The sequence below is a fragment of the Saccostrea echinata genome, unplaced genomic scaffold (genome assembly GCF_033153115.1).
Source record: "Saccostrea echinata isolate AGI-Se365-2 ecotype Australia unplaced genomic scaffold, CSIRO_AGI_Sech_v1 ptg000017l, whole genome shotgun sequence".
Taxonomy (NCBI): domain Eukaryota; kingdom Metazoa; phylum Mollusca; class Bivalvia; order Ostreida; family Ostreidae; genus Saccostrea; species Saccostrea echinata.
In genome coordinates, this window is record NW_026889766.1 from 5714185 (window position 1) to 5729417 (window position 15233).

The following is a 15233-nucleotide window of genomic DNA, read 5'->3' on the forward strand; positions in this document are numbered from 1 at the left end:
GATGAATGGATCTGTGCTATCTGCTTTGTAGTGCAATTAAAATGAATATTTATGTCATTCTGAAATTAAATTTGAAAACAAAGATTTTTTTTTTTTCAATTTGTTACAAAGATTTATAAAAAGAAAAAAAAATTGTAATCTTGATGCAACATTTTTAATAAGGTTTCTGCTTGACTCTTAGATTTGTAGGGACTATCTATTAGTTTATTATACAATATTAAATTAGTTTATTATACAATTATTGTATCAAATTAGTTTTAATTACTTTTCACCAAATTCATTTTAAAAGTTAGGCTAGCCCACAAAAAACTATTTAATCCAACATGGCTGATTCCTCTGCCCAATTCCCAAGAAATATAGATAACACCTGCTTGATCAGAGATGCTCTACCAGTTAGCTCCTCACACTAAACTAATTTCTCGCTAATTTGACATGCAATTTTCTTTTATCAAAATTCTCCTTGACCAGTGCTTGATAATTACACCCATGGGAGAGGTGGAATTTCTCTTGTAACATTATACATGTATTTGTTATAGATTGCTGTAAAGTATATAATGAAAAAAATAAGTATTTCTTGATTTTAACATCTTTTTAATAAGGATACTGCAACACTTCTACATTTTTTGGGATTGTGTAATTTAATAGTAAAAAGACATTTTTTTTTTTTAAATTTCACTTAAATTAAAGGTCACAGTGACCTTGAAATAGGTCGCGACACACCTTCTACCTAAGATGCATAAACTGGCCAAGTTTGATGATTATAAGTCTAATAGTTTTCTAGTTATGAGCCGGACAGGATTTTTCCATATTTGGCCATAGCATAGATCTTAATTAAAGGTCAGAACGACCTACTTTTAGTGCATGACACACTTTCTACCAAAGAAGTATCAGCTGACAAAGTTTGATAATCCTAGGCCTAATAGTATTAAAGTTATGAGCCGGACACAAGAAAAGCTAACAGACAGACAGACAGACGGACATGAACGCCATAACATAATACGTTCCGTCTAAAGACGGGCGTATAAAATTTCATAAATTATAGTGAAGCAGATATCGTTGAACTTTTGAGATTTTCGAGGGGCTGTGCCTGTTATTCTAGATTGTTAATGTATAAATGTGCCTTACTGTGGCTTTATATGAGGTCTACACATTTTCAATTTAAGGCCTAAAAAAAAAATAAGTTGTTTCCTGTAACCCGACCGACCCATTCAAATTATCCCCCGGCGGATTTTTTTTTCTTCTGCCAAATCTGCATTTGCTCTTTGGTTCGATCGATCAGCTGATTCCATTTATTCAAAAAATATTAATTGTAGCTTTATTTGAGATATAAAATATGTCACCCTAGTCAACATTTACCTTGAATATAAAGAGTAATCATTATTGTAACAACAATTTCCACCCACAACTTTTAGAATTTCGTTCTCTGCCGCTAAGCAGCCATTTTGGGTGTCCACTTTAAATATAACACCTGGTTAATTCAGTCTGGGGATGTTTGACCCTATTATCCATAAGCAAAAAAAAAAAAAAAAAAAAAAAAAAAAAAAAAAAAAAATCCCGACCTACCGACCCTTGATTTTTTGGGAATGTTAAAGGAAGCAAACAATTTTTTTTAGGCCTAATTAGACTATAAAATATTGATTAATACATTCAAAAATATGACTTAGTTTTGGTCAGATCACACTTATTTTAACTTGATATTTACAAGCTACAATAATAGCTTGATCTACGCCTCAAGTACAGAGAAACTGTCTGTCAAACTAGGGTGTGACGTCATCTTAGTCAGTGCAGGAAGGTCAAGATGGCTTAAATTCTACATTCAAATAGTGTTATTATGACATGATAAGTTACACATCAATTTATGCTTACAATATTTATCATGTTATGAGAAAAGACTGTATTTGAGTGTGTATGAAAAAGAAAACATTAGTATTTAGGATTTATTTGTTCAGTTTCATTGTGACGTCATAATCGATTTCCAGAAGCTCTGCATATAGGCTGATGTAAGTATGGGAGTCCTAAACCTAGCTGCGTATACAATATATATATATATATATTTATATAATTAGTTTTGATTACTTGTTAAATATACAATATCAAATTAGTTTTAATTATATTATATACTAAAAGATTAGTTTTATTTACTTTACAACAAATTTATCTTGAAAGTTAGACTAGACAAGAAAGTCGACTTTTGCACTCGGCGAGCAGAGTTTTGACACTGTTTACGGAAATAAAAGAAAATTAATAAATAAGACAAACATGTCATAGATAGTTGTGTAGATAAATTATCGTAGAGGACAATGGTAATAAACAGTTTGCCAGTGCATTTCCTCTGAAAGTGTAAATAAGTTCAATTTTGGGGAAGGGGGGGGGGTACTCAATGTAATATGGAGTTGGATACCTTGTGTTATCATCATACTATGGGTTGAAAAATTTATTACCAAAACAAGTGCCTGTAATACCAGCTGTTAAAAATCAGTATGGGCCAATACTATTTTAGAACTAGTAGCCTCTTCAGCGACCAGTTTTAAAGGCTGATATTTTTAACCGAACAGTTTTCTCTGGTGAGGGGAGGGACTAAGATTTTCCCAGAGGCTGAACGTGTATGGTGTTAATACCTATACACACACAGTATACACAGGAAGTCCTTGTTACCTGTGGGAACTTTTATACATATATTTCTAAAAGATGATAAATTTTTTAATTGTAAGCTAGCTTATTGTGAGAAAATATAGCATTATAACTGACAAACTGTCAACTTTAATGCATTTAATTATCAAACAAACAGCATATAGACCTCTTTAAATACAGCGATCTTTACAGCAATTTGTTGACGTGATCCTTGTCATGTTAAATATGGGAAATTCCGAAAATATCAATGTACCTGTATTTAATTTCAATTATTTATAAGTGTAAAAAAAGTTGTTATACAGTGCCTGGGAAGGTAAAACAACAGATGCGGGCAAATGGCCCTGTTATTTATAGCCACTAACCAGGGTCATTTTGAAATTTAAGGGGTCTAGAGGAAATATATTCAGGTCATTCTAAAATATGTCATAGTTTTGTGCTAATAATAATGCATATACATGTATCTTTGACACCTAAATTTAAGTTGCTAAAGAATGCCATAGGAATTGACAAATCATTCGACATTGACTAGCAAAAGTGATTTTTCTGTTTCTGAGAAATTCATAAATCATTCGTCATCTTCCACAGTAAGTATTTAGGAAAATTACATTTAAACCAAACACACACTTTTTTTAAATTGTCGATTTAGAGATCAAGGGACAGGCAAAGATAAAAAACTTCGATGATGTGGTTTTTCATTGTAAGGTAAAATTTTTTTCGTAAATCTGTGGTAAGCAATCCAAAATGACTTAACATTTCTTTGCCAATGGATATAAAATATGTTGAATGTCGGTTCCAATTTTTTAATATGATACATTACAGATTCCATCTACCTTCGACGATGAATACTGTACCGATAGAGCAGACTGATATGAACTTCACAAAGTAGAAAACAATGTGTGTTGTCCTGCATGGCATCAGTGCATCAATGCATTGGGCCATTTTTCGGCAGTATGCACATATAGCACATGATATGGCCCCTTCCCAGGTCCTGGTCATAAAAAATTTTATGATCACGATCAAAATGTTTAGAAAACCCTGTTCGTATGAAAAGTTGTGCAACACTTCTCTTAGCAATTGAGCAAATGGCAAAAGATGCAATGTGGAAAAGCCACAAATATCTAGAAATAACCGTAGTGGGAATTGAATCATGCCAATCTCAAACAAATGCAAAAAAAAATTTTATAACTGAGGTTTTTCCTAATGCTTCTGTAGTAGGCCCTATATTATGTTCTCCCTCCTTTCTTTCATCAGAGGTAAGGCATAATAAAAAAAATATGTTTGTTTACAGTTACCCGACTGACCCTACATCTAATAGGCAACCCAAATTTTTTTTCGTCGTAAAAATCCAGAAGTCACTCATTCGTCGGTTTAACTTTTACATGCATCTTAATCAGTCAAGCGTTTGAAATCGAAAGTACTAGAAATAGTTAGTGCAACATGGAATTAAAGAAGAAATACAAGACAGTTTTTTTCATTGTGTGGTAGCTGTAAGGCAGTTGGCAAGAAAGATATTGCCATATGGCAAGCCCAAACAAAAGTAAAGCACCACACAATGGTAAAACTGTCTTGTTTTTCAACCAATTCATTTGAATTTGTGTATAAAAAAATTCAATAAAATAAAAAAAATCCTACCTATCGGCCCTATTTTATTTCGGCATGTAACAGTAAACAAACATATTTTTTTGTTTGGCCTAAACATGTATGGAAACTATAAACATAAAACTAACACCCCAAGTATGCCATCTGCATTCAGAATCGGTGCATGTGCTTTTCTGAGGTTGACAAGCTGGTAATTATGCTTCACAGCTGCTTCAGGCTGAAGCATCCGTCATTTGTAAGGTAGGTCGCGGGTTTGCTTTTGTCATCAATTTCGGTACACAATTTAGACAATTCGAGTGGTTGTTTTGTGCACATTTGATTATGACGTGAGTTACATCACAAAGGCGATGTTGCATTGCTTCCTGCTTATTTCTCTGAAAATTACTTTAATTAGCAATAGAATCTAGTCCATACGAGGCGTATGTACAGTGTGCGAAAGTATTAACGCCTGTCCGATGGTCCGAATCTATCTCAAATTGAATTGGTCTACCCCGATCCGAATTGAAACAGACCGAATTCTCTATCCCAATTTTGGCCATGGGTAAAATGAGATTGAACAAGAATGACCATTTCGTATTTTTAACACATAATTATAAACAAAATAATTGTGAAAAAATAATTTAATACTTTTATATTTTACATGGTAAAAGAACTGTTGTTAAATCTCTTTACGTATTAATTTATAACACTGTGCATCTTTCAATGAATTAGTGGTGTACAATTTTTACCCAATGCTTGCTGTTTATGTATATCAGGCATGCTACAAATCCTGACTGCAGGAAGCACTGCATTAAAACACAAATTGAATCAACAAAAAGACAACCAAAAAAAAAAAAAATGAAAATAAAATAATGAATCCGAGAAAAGGGAAAGCTATAAAGATGAAATTAGAGTTTGTGTCTTTCACAAATATTAGCTGGTCTGCAGAGTGAAGTTCATATACGACGAGTCTGAATAATTGCACAGTTTTTTGGGGTGTGAAATGCATGAACACTGCATGATTATATTTAATTTTCACTAGATAATCATGAAAATATATAGCAGATACTTCAATAAGAATATAAATGAATAAATTTTAAAAAAATTAACAATAACAAGAGCACATTTTTTCCTAATTTACTTTCTTTGGACATTCCTATTTGTCTACGGTCTATCCCAATTTCAAATGAGGTAGTCAAATGGGCTATTTCATTCTCCAGATTAGTTTCGCACACTGTATGTATGAACCCAGAGGATTATAAGTTAATTCTGCTCTGATTATATGTGTAATGTATAAGAACAAACTTATAAAACATAATAAATGTGATTCCAAATGCATGGAATTCATTTTATATTGAAAATGATACTAAACTACTAAAGGTCAATCAAATTGATTCAGTGTTAAAAATATGGCATGCAAAATGAAAGTAACGGTTTCAGTAAATTGCTACATTGAAAAATTGAAAGGCTGTATGTATGCACATAAATTTGCAATGAAGGGAAGGTGTGTAATGCACCATGTTTGCTCATCACAGCCAAAAAAAAAAAAAACAACACATTTGTTATTTTAAGGATAACATCAACCCTAAACACTAAAAATGGATGAAATTTAATTAAATGCATTTTCCTCTTTTTTAAAAAAATATTTTGTATTTGAATCTAATAAAGTTGTTCTCTATTTATAAGCAGGCTAGCAAGGAATTGATTTATCAGTGAAATGCATGTTAAACATGTTATAATAAGGAGGAGAAGGACCTTGAGCTGAAAAAATACTTGTCATTCAATTTTTTTCGTATTTTGTATATTTCTAATTAAGTATGTCCTACATATCTTAAAGCAGTTATATCATTAGGTTTCTTACCTTATTTTGGAGATATTGATTGACAATTACTATGCCCTACTGTATCTAAGTGGAGTTTTAATTCTCCATGTTTCCGGGCTAATTACTCTGTCCTTAATGGGATTTTTTAAGCATATGTAAAAAATATCAAAGTGGACATGTATCTTTTAAATTATTTCAGAGTATAACTAGGATTTAAAATTCAAAAAAGCAAGTTTTGTCTATCACACTGCATCTGGATAGGGAAAATTACGCACTTTTTAAGACAACTTAAACAATAAAAAACGTAATTTACAAAAAATTCTATCATTCAGTATTTTTTAATTTACGTTGAAATGCAAATCCTTCAAATTATTGAATAACTGTAAAAATTTCAAATGATGAAGCTGACCTCATTATTTCACAGGACATCGTTAAAGAGGACATAAGCATGACAAAAATGTGTCATGTTACATTTCTCGACTACGAGAAAAACCAACTATGACGTCACAGGTAAGCTAAATAAGCGAAATAAGATATACCTACATATGATTTCCGTCATCAGCCATGCAAAAATAATTTTTGTGTTCCCCATTTCTCAAAATATTTCATCATATACTGATTATGAACTGTTTTTACATAATACATGTAATACCACCCCTGTGTTCACCAAGTATGATCTTGCTGTACTAACAGATCATGTATGACGTCACCGACTTGTTGGACACGCAGTTTAGGGAAACAGAGGAGTGGATCAATCTTTTTCATAATTTTTTAATGTTTACAAGAACATAAAAACTTTTTAATTTTTTTATATAAGATGGTAATTAAAGTTAAAAAATTGTCAAAAAATTATACAAGAATTAAACAGGGTATTATTTGAACTCGGAATAATTATTTCATTCGGAATATAAAGAATTGAAAAAAATTAAAGCAACTAAGTCTCCTTACATGTACTTGTAGCTCAGAAGAAAAAAAATGTTGCCTTAGTTAATTCTCTGCATTTTGTGTCTAATACAGTATTGGGGTATAGATTTTGCTTATCTCTCTATAAATAATTTATTTTATTTCTTGTAATATTGTTTTTTTCTTTTTAATTTATTTGTTTGTTTGTTTATTGTTGTGTTTGTTTACTTATTTGTGTAAACAAGGTTGCTTGTATTGGCAGGGGTTAGATGAAAATTTTATGGGGTTAGTTGGCGCATGCCTAAAGGGGTTAGTCGCCGCTCAGCGGTGACTAACCCCTTTGAGCATGCGCCAGTTGAGTTAGTTAAAAATTCTGTAGTTAATCCATATACAATGTGTATTCGGTCTGTATTGTTAATCAGTCCACGCGATGTACAAATTAAACGGTAATTAACACGGTAGAAGTATTTGTACTGTCACGCTGCGCTAAAATCCCAAGTATCTTTCATTCTATAAGTATCCATGAATGAAGACAACACATGCCGATATCCTAAAGAAATAACTCGCAGAGAACGAAAATACATACCAATGCATATTCATTACGATAACCGAAAACACTAACAAGTATCTTTACAGTCGTAACAACGATTAAATCCAACAAATAACCAGAGAAATGCGACGATGTCGACACTGCCAATGTATACACTGCAGACAACTCCTGTTCGACGTCACTGTTCGAAGTGCGACGTCACACGTACACTGTTTTCCCGAACTTTCTGCGTCAAAATGGCGAATAGGCATTGTATGTAATATAAGGTATTCTGTCATCGTAGTACAACACACAAACTTTATTCCTTTAGATTAAAGTTTTCCTTTACTTAGGTAATCAAATATCAGAAGAGGAGATGAAAGTGGGGAGTATTTAGTACAGAAAACAGGTTACAAAAATTTGAAGATCCATGATCCGCCCACTTGTTTCACCCCAGCTAAGAGGTGCATATTTAGTGTGCACATCCCGAGTTTTCATGTCGATGTGACGTCACAGTCAAGAGCAGCTATATAGTATGACAAGAGCATGATAATGCAGGGAACAGATTCTGTTAAAAAAATTAAATTATTTGTATCTTTCGATTGATTTTAAATAAAAAGATCAACATTTAAAACAATGATTTATAGTGAAAGCTTAAAGAACGTTAATCGTCAATTATCAATACATTTTGATCCTACCGGGGGGGGGGGGGGCTTTGGAACCAAATAAGGGGACGACCATTTGAGGGGAGGGGGGTAATAAATAATCTGTCCTTTAAAATGTTGGTCTTGGAAATAAATAATCCGTTCTTGACTGGCAAGAAAATAAAGAATTTGTCTTTGACTGATGCTATGAAAATAAATAGTCCTTCGCCGACATAAAAAATAAATTGGACTCTAAAAAATTTCCACCTACCCCCTTTCAGAATCAAATGGCCGTCTCCTAATCTGTCTTGCATACACTGGGACAAATAAGGAGGAATGTAACCCAACCCCTAATCCCAATTTTCTCAGATTATTTTTGTTTGTTTGTCAGATTTTTCAAGGAGAAGTAAAAAGTAAATTAAGCTTGATTATCTCTCTCAACTTTGATTTGAATCGACAAAATATTGCCAGCCCCTAAATTATATCCATTATAGCCATATCCTAAATTATTTTGTAATTAAGTAAAACCCGTGAAATAACAGATCGATATATTAAAAAAAATCAACCAGATGATTCACGTTGACCATTACTTAGAGAGTCTATATCGATATCCAAATCTGATACCCCCACCCCGATTTTAATAATCACATACAGCACAGTTGAAATATTTAATTTCTTTTGATTTTCTTCTTGAATCTTAAAACTTCAGACAAACCGTGTAGACCAAGGAAACAATTTATAAACGAAATACTAAACAGCTTCACAGAAACCCGATTCTTAAATCAGGGGACTTCTTAAATCAGGGGGCAATGGTTAGATTTTATTCCCACCCCATTTCCGGCAGAAAAAAATGGCAGGTTTGATCACAATGTAATAACAAAAAATGGGGTAGAGGTTGGCTTTTCAATAAAAAAAATTCCAGACAAGGCTCTCTGAAAAAAAAAGTCACTACATCGAAGGGTTTTAATCTATAAGCACTTTCTAAATGTACCTTACATTCACGTCACATCGACTTACATACTCCCCTAATGGAGGTTTTTCCTCCGGTGATGATGGTCACGGGATACACGTATTTGGTATTTGGCAGTACTGGAAGTTTCCGAATCACACTCAGCCAATCGCGAAAGAAGTAGACCTTGCAATCATATTTTATGCCAATTATAAATAAATGAACACACACACAAAATATTTTAGTTTTTCTTTTATTAACAACGATAAATTCCTCCTTCCTGAACAAAGTGTGACATGTAAAACTTTGAATTATGTTTTAAATCCTCTTTCACTTTTTTTTTTTTTTTTTTTTTTTTTTTGATAAATTCATGCACTAAAATGGAGATGAAGATTATCGCAAGATGTATAGCGATAACCTAATATTATTGTTTGCCGTACACACCTCGTAAAACACAAATGTTGAGATGATGCAAGTTTATGTTTGTGATCAATACATATTCATCTAAACTACAGTTCAAAGTTCATTCAGATACTGTACATGTATTAATTTTTTTCGTAGACAGCAAGAATGAAGGGCAGACAGGACAAAAAACATGCGCCCGATCTTCGATCTTTGAATTTAGACATAAAATTTACTACTAAATTCTGTTTCATTGATAATGTTTTCGCACATTTACGCAAATATCCTTTCTATATAATTGTGCAGTGAAGTATATTTATTTAGATGAGTATTTTTCGTAATTTTATATTTTTCGCATATACTTATGTACATATTTTCTTTCTAAATGTTCTATTGCTTAACTCGAGTTATCTTTTTCATTTAAATTAAAAACAAATAATGACGCATGCTGTAGAAGACATCAATACATATCTGATTTCATTGTCAAACCCAGAAAGAAGATTATGGTCTCCTTTTGTTCATACAACGGAGATTTAGATTGTCATGCTTTTAGTTAACAGTAGAAAAAAATCACTAAATTAAAAAAAATTATAGTGAACCATTTATGAGGAGCCGACAAAACTATTGCCGGGGGGGGGGGGGGGGGGGGGTGTTATCACTTTCCTTAGTCAATTTCTCCAGATACCTAAATTTCTTTACCAATTCACAACGGATCTGTGTTTCCTGGTGTAATTGATATTGGTTAAATTACTGCATGATGAAATTAATGGAAGAGCCTTATGTGACGACCATTTACACGGATAACTGCTCGAAATTTTCTCAAATGAAAAATAATCGATGTTACCCGACGTCTGGACTGTCGACGAAAGTCAGCAGGTACAACGCATTTATCAGGCACGTAGTATCGGGGGGGGGGGGGGGGGGCTGCCCCCACTTTTTTGCCAGTTATAACCTTTAACTGTTGAAAATGTTCATTGGTGGTGAATAAAATTTGGCTAGGTAAGTTGTTAAAATCCCCCCCCCCCCCTCCAACTTTCAAAAACGATACTAAGTGCCTGTTTATACAAAATGGAGTCGCTGCTACTTGATGTTATTTTTCTTTTAATGAAAAAATATACCCCCTACCTAACTATTAGGTAGGGGGTATATTTTTTTTTATTGAAAGAAAAATAAATAACGTCAGGTGCCTGTGGTTGCATCCTATTTCTTAAAGATTAGGTACGGGGTCTATATAATATTTTTTAAATTTTTTATACTAAAAGAAAAATAAGTAACGTCAGGTGCCTATGGTCGCTTCCTATTTATTAGAGTGTTGGATAGACAGAATTGATTGTCCCTTCTGTAGTATGTTTTAGATACAGGTAAGATCTTAAAATTCAAAGAAGTTAAGCTCCAGATTATATATAATAATATATGGATAAGTCTCTATATTTTCATGGACGCCTACTCAACACATTCGAGGTAGTACATGTACATGTATTTCCGCTTCTCGGAAAGGCCCGAGAAGTTGCGATTGTTGATCTGAAAGAGACAAACCAAAGCGCATTATGTACAAGCACAATAAAAAAGGTCCAGAAAACAGAGATTTGTTAGGAATTTTCAAAGTCCAAGGGCTGGGGCATGTATATACTAGTATATACGTCCCTGCTAAGGGCCATAAGCCCATAATTTTCGTAAAGATGGGTCAGTCAACACGAAACTCATACTTGATCTGTAAGACATCAATATCAAAAGAGTTAAGACATACTAAAAATCAGCTCATTATGTACCAGTAGTATCTTCAAGTATAGACATAAAAATCTGGAAAAATGACGGACGGACAGGGGGTAACACTACACTAGACAAAATTGCTAACGCACAAATAAAATTAAAATGCTAATTTTCTAAAATTGTTTATGATGTTTTTGAGAAACAAATATGTTATCAAAGTAAAAAATGAGACATTTAATGTCCTAACTTATCAATAACTACGATGTTAACTGAAGCGTGACCATTTGTAGAAATAATGAAAATCGTGCTCATACTTTTTGGAGGAAGAAATTTTTATTTTTTTTCTTTGTGTTTGTATTCTTTATGTTTGTACTAACTAAAAACCCAGAAAAAATTACAACTATGCCACGTTTGACCTTGGAAAAGCGTGTCTAAGCAGTTAGCTAGTATGGCGTGTGTAGGGGGTAGCTTTGGAGAAATTTGTATATAAAAAAAATTAAAACAATTCATACATCATTCTTTCTTCTAGTGAAGATTAGTTACAAGTAGATTAACAAATATAAAAATTGTTTACTTTAGATAGCCATGGCATTTAATAAGCACCACAAGACAATTTCAAGATTCTTCCACAAAACTGGGGCAACCGGAAGTTAGGTAGACTGGGTATGGACACCAAGGCACTGTATGAATACTAGGCAATATGATAGTCAATCGCTATATATTATTTGATTTTTCACTTGGAGACTGCTTTTGTTGCAACCTCACGGACCACAATTTGTAATTACCAACTTCATATATTTGAAAGAAACGATGCGCAGTGCATGTCGGGAAAATGGTTTTCGGGCAAGAAGGTCACAAAAGTTTTTTGTCATGACACTGAGACATTTGTCAATTCCACTGTATTGGGAAAGATGGTATATTAGATATACAATACCGATTAAGTAAATGTTCAATTCACAAACAAGAATAACAAGTGGTGCGTTAGCAATTTTGTCTAGTGTATATGTTCCGGCCATTGAAAATGCAGAAAATTCAAAGTAAACGTGGAAACAACGGAAACAGTGGCTAACTATCACTACTAGGCATTTTCTGTAGCTTGCCGAAATGCAAAAGCAGTGACTCTAGCTAGTCATTTTTGATCTGCAGATTACACTCAAATGGATCACTGAAAATAAAAACTACTCCCTTGGATGCAAAAAAGTCATGTCATACCGGATTGTTTCAAGTTGAATTGTACTGTATGAAATCTGAAGGAAAAATGATTGAGAAATGATAGAATTGAAATGTTTTAATGATTTTGTTTTCTTACAAAACAAGTGAAGATTAAAGTGAAGTGGATGCGCTCATGTGGAACAGACAGTCATATTGAGACATTACCAACTTTTTATTAAAATACATGTGTGTGATTCTGTAAATGTTAAACTGAAAAAAGATGCACTTGTTTCAAACTTCCTTCATGTCTTTCTTAGCATAAACATTATAGAGCTTTAGTCTTATCATGCAGTCATTTTGGTTTTCAGTGTACAATGTAGATGGAATTACATGTATTAATATTGAGATCGATCGGAAGTACATGTATACACGTCACCTTAGATTTCTGTAAACATGATCTAGATTGTACATGTACATAATTAAATAATTTATCAGGAAGAAATGCATTTTAAAGTCTAGTTAACTTCTTTTTGCAGATACACAGAGACTATACGTATCCATGACTTGCATGGTTTTTTTTTTTTTTTTTGTTTTTTTGTTTTTTTTGTTGCTTTTTTTGTTTGTTTAGTTTTTTTTTTTTTTTTTTTTTTTTTTTTTTGGATTTTATTAAATTAAGAGATTGAGAAGAAATATTTCAATTGATCGTTTGGTTTTGCATACATATATATATATATATGTTTCTTCAACTCATCAGGGTCAAATGTTCTTCCTGACAGGTTGTTGAAGTCTTCATCCGGGAAAAAAATTGCTGTCACAATAATTCATTTAGTACATTGTTTTGAAAATAAGAAATGGGTGTCCTTGATATGTTAACAGCATCGGATACAATCGTGTGCTGCTGCTGCTGTCTGCTATAGATAAGAAAAATCCTCATTCAATACGTGTGTTCTGCAAGGATTAACACCAAGGTCTACAAGTATACGGTTATGAAGGTAATATAAGCGAAGACAATTTTTCTTTATTTTTTGTACTGTTTCACAGGAAGATTGGAATTTATTCAAAAACTTCTACACGAGAAGAAGAAAACCCTTGCTGTGGCCTTCAACTCGACATTTCGATATATCGACGACGTATTATCAATTAAGAACCCTCTCTACACTGCACACATAAGAGTTCTGATTCTATGGTATTTTTCTGCAGTTAGAGTGATCTGCCCTTAGATCTAAATTCTGAAAAAAAGAAATTTACAGTATATTACTCAATTTGTAATCAATTCAAGTATTCTCAACATTTTAAAAGGCCAAGATAAATAAATTGAACATGTTATTTACATGTATTTTCTCTATGGAAATAAACAGCAGTGATTTCTATTCACTGATATTATGTTGTGTTGGAACATTTTTCCTGGGGGTAAATGCCACGTACCATATAGTGAAAATTAAATAGATAAGCTCAATATTAACACCTTTATACAATAATTTTTTCTCAATGTCCAAAAAACATTTTGCACTGGTGTAGAGAGGGTCCTTAACAACAATTACTTTCATTCATATGTTGACTCGATACATCCCAGTGAAGATACCACAGAGTCTGACACATCTGTTTCATATTTAGATATTTTACTAGAAAAAGACGTTAATGGTAACCTAACAACAAAGCTTTATGATAAACGTGATGACTTCAACTTTTCAATCCTCACCTTCCTTACTTATGTAGCAAATATACCCTTATCACCTGCATCTCTCGATACACAAGAGTATGCTCTACCTATGAACAATTTCTAAAACGAGGCAAGCTATTGACAAACAAGTTGATGAAACAAGGATATCAACAGTCTCGTTTGATGTCATCTTTTCGCATGTTTTACGGTCGATACAATGATCTTGTCAGCACGTACAACTTATCATTGAGTCAAATGCTGACTGATGTTTTTCATACTAATTGTTAGGCCATTATTTATACACTGAACTGTCTATGGGTTTTTCCGTTTTTTTCCCGATCATGTCAAGGAGCACACGGCGGGTGTGACCAGTCGGCAGGGGATGCTCACTCCTCCACTGGCACCTGATCCCACCTCTAAATTTTGAGGTCCGTGTTTTCTCTGCTCCAAATTTGTATCTTTTCATTGGACTTTCCAGATTGAATACTGTTCGTTATCTTCATCTTTTCATACAGATGACAATTAAGAGAAAAACAATTCCTGAAATACAAGTATACATTTATTCTAATTTTGATAAAACATTAGTTTTTGGAATGAATTAAGATAAAGAGTTAAAAAATATTTTCCTCGTCTCTATTTATAAACAGGCATGTAGTATTCGGCGGGGGGGGGGGGGGGGGGTCTGCCCTCCTTTTCCAAACATACCCCCCCCCCCCCCAAAAAAAAAAAAAAAACACACATACGTTCAAAAACGATACTACGTGCCTGATATATATACACAAAGATGTTCACTGCAGGACTTGAACTCATCATGAACAACAAGAACACTCGCGGCTAGCTTGTTAATCAATAAAAGTAATTTTTGGTGATCGAGTTTTAGATGAAATATTTTTCAAGCTACAAAAATAATGTATTCAGACGTCCGCACTTTACAAAATGCAGTATAAATTTTTGTCAATAGTGCCGCATTTTTTAAAAGATTATAGTCACAAATGAAGAATCAGTGTATTAAAACCAAGATGTTCTCCTTAATTATTACCACTTCGGATTACATTGTACATTATACCAAAGGTTTTTTTTAATTCTATTTTATCCAAAATCTAACATCTAGCGGCTTGACAAGCATTCCGTTAAATACAGTTACATGTAATATCTATCACCTGGCTGCTAAGTTAGGCTTACAATCAACTCTCTACCATCGACTTACCAGTGATAGAAATAAACAACAGTTCTGCAAAGGAGACCTGCTACGA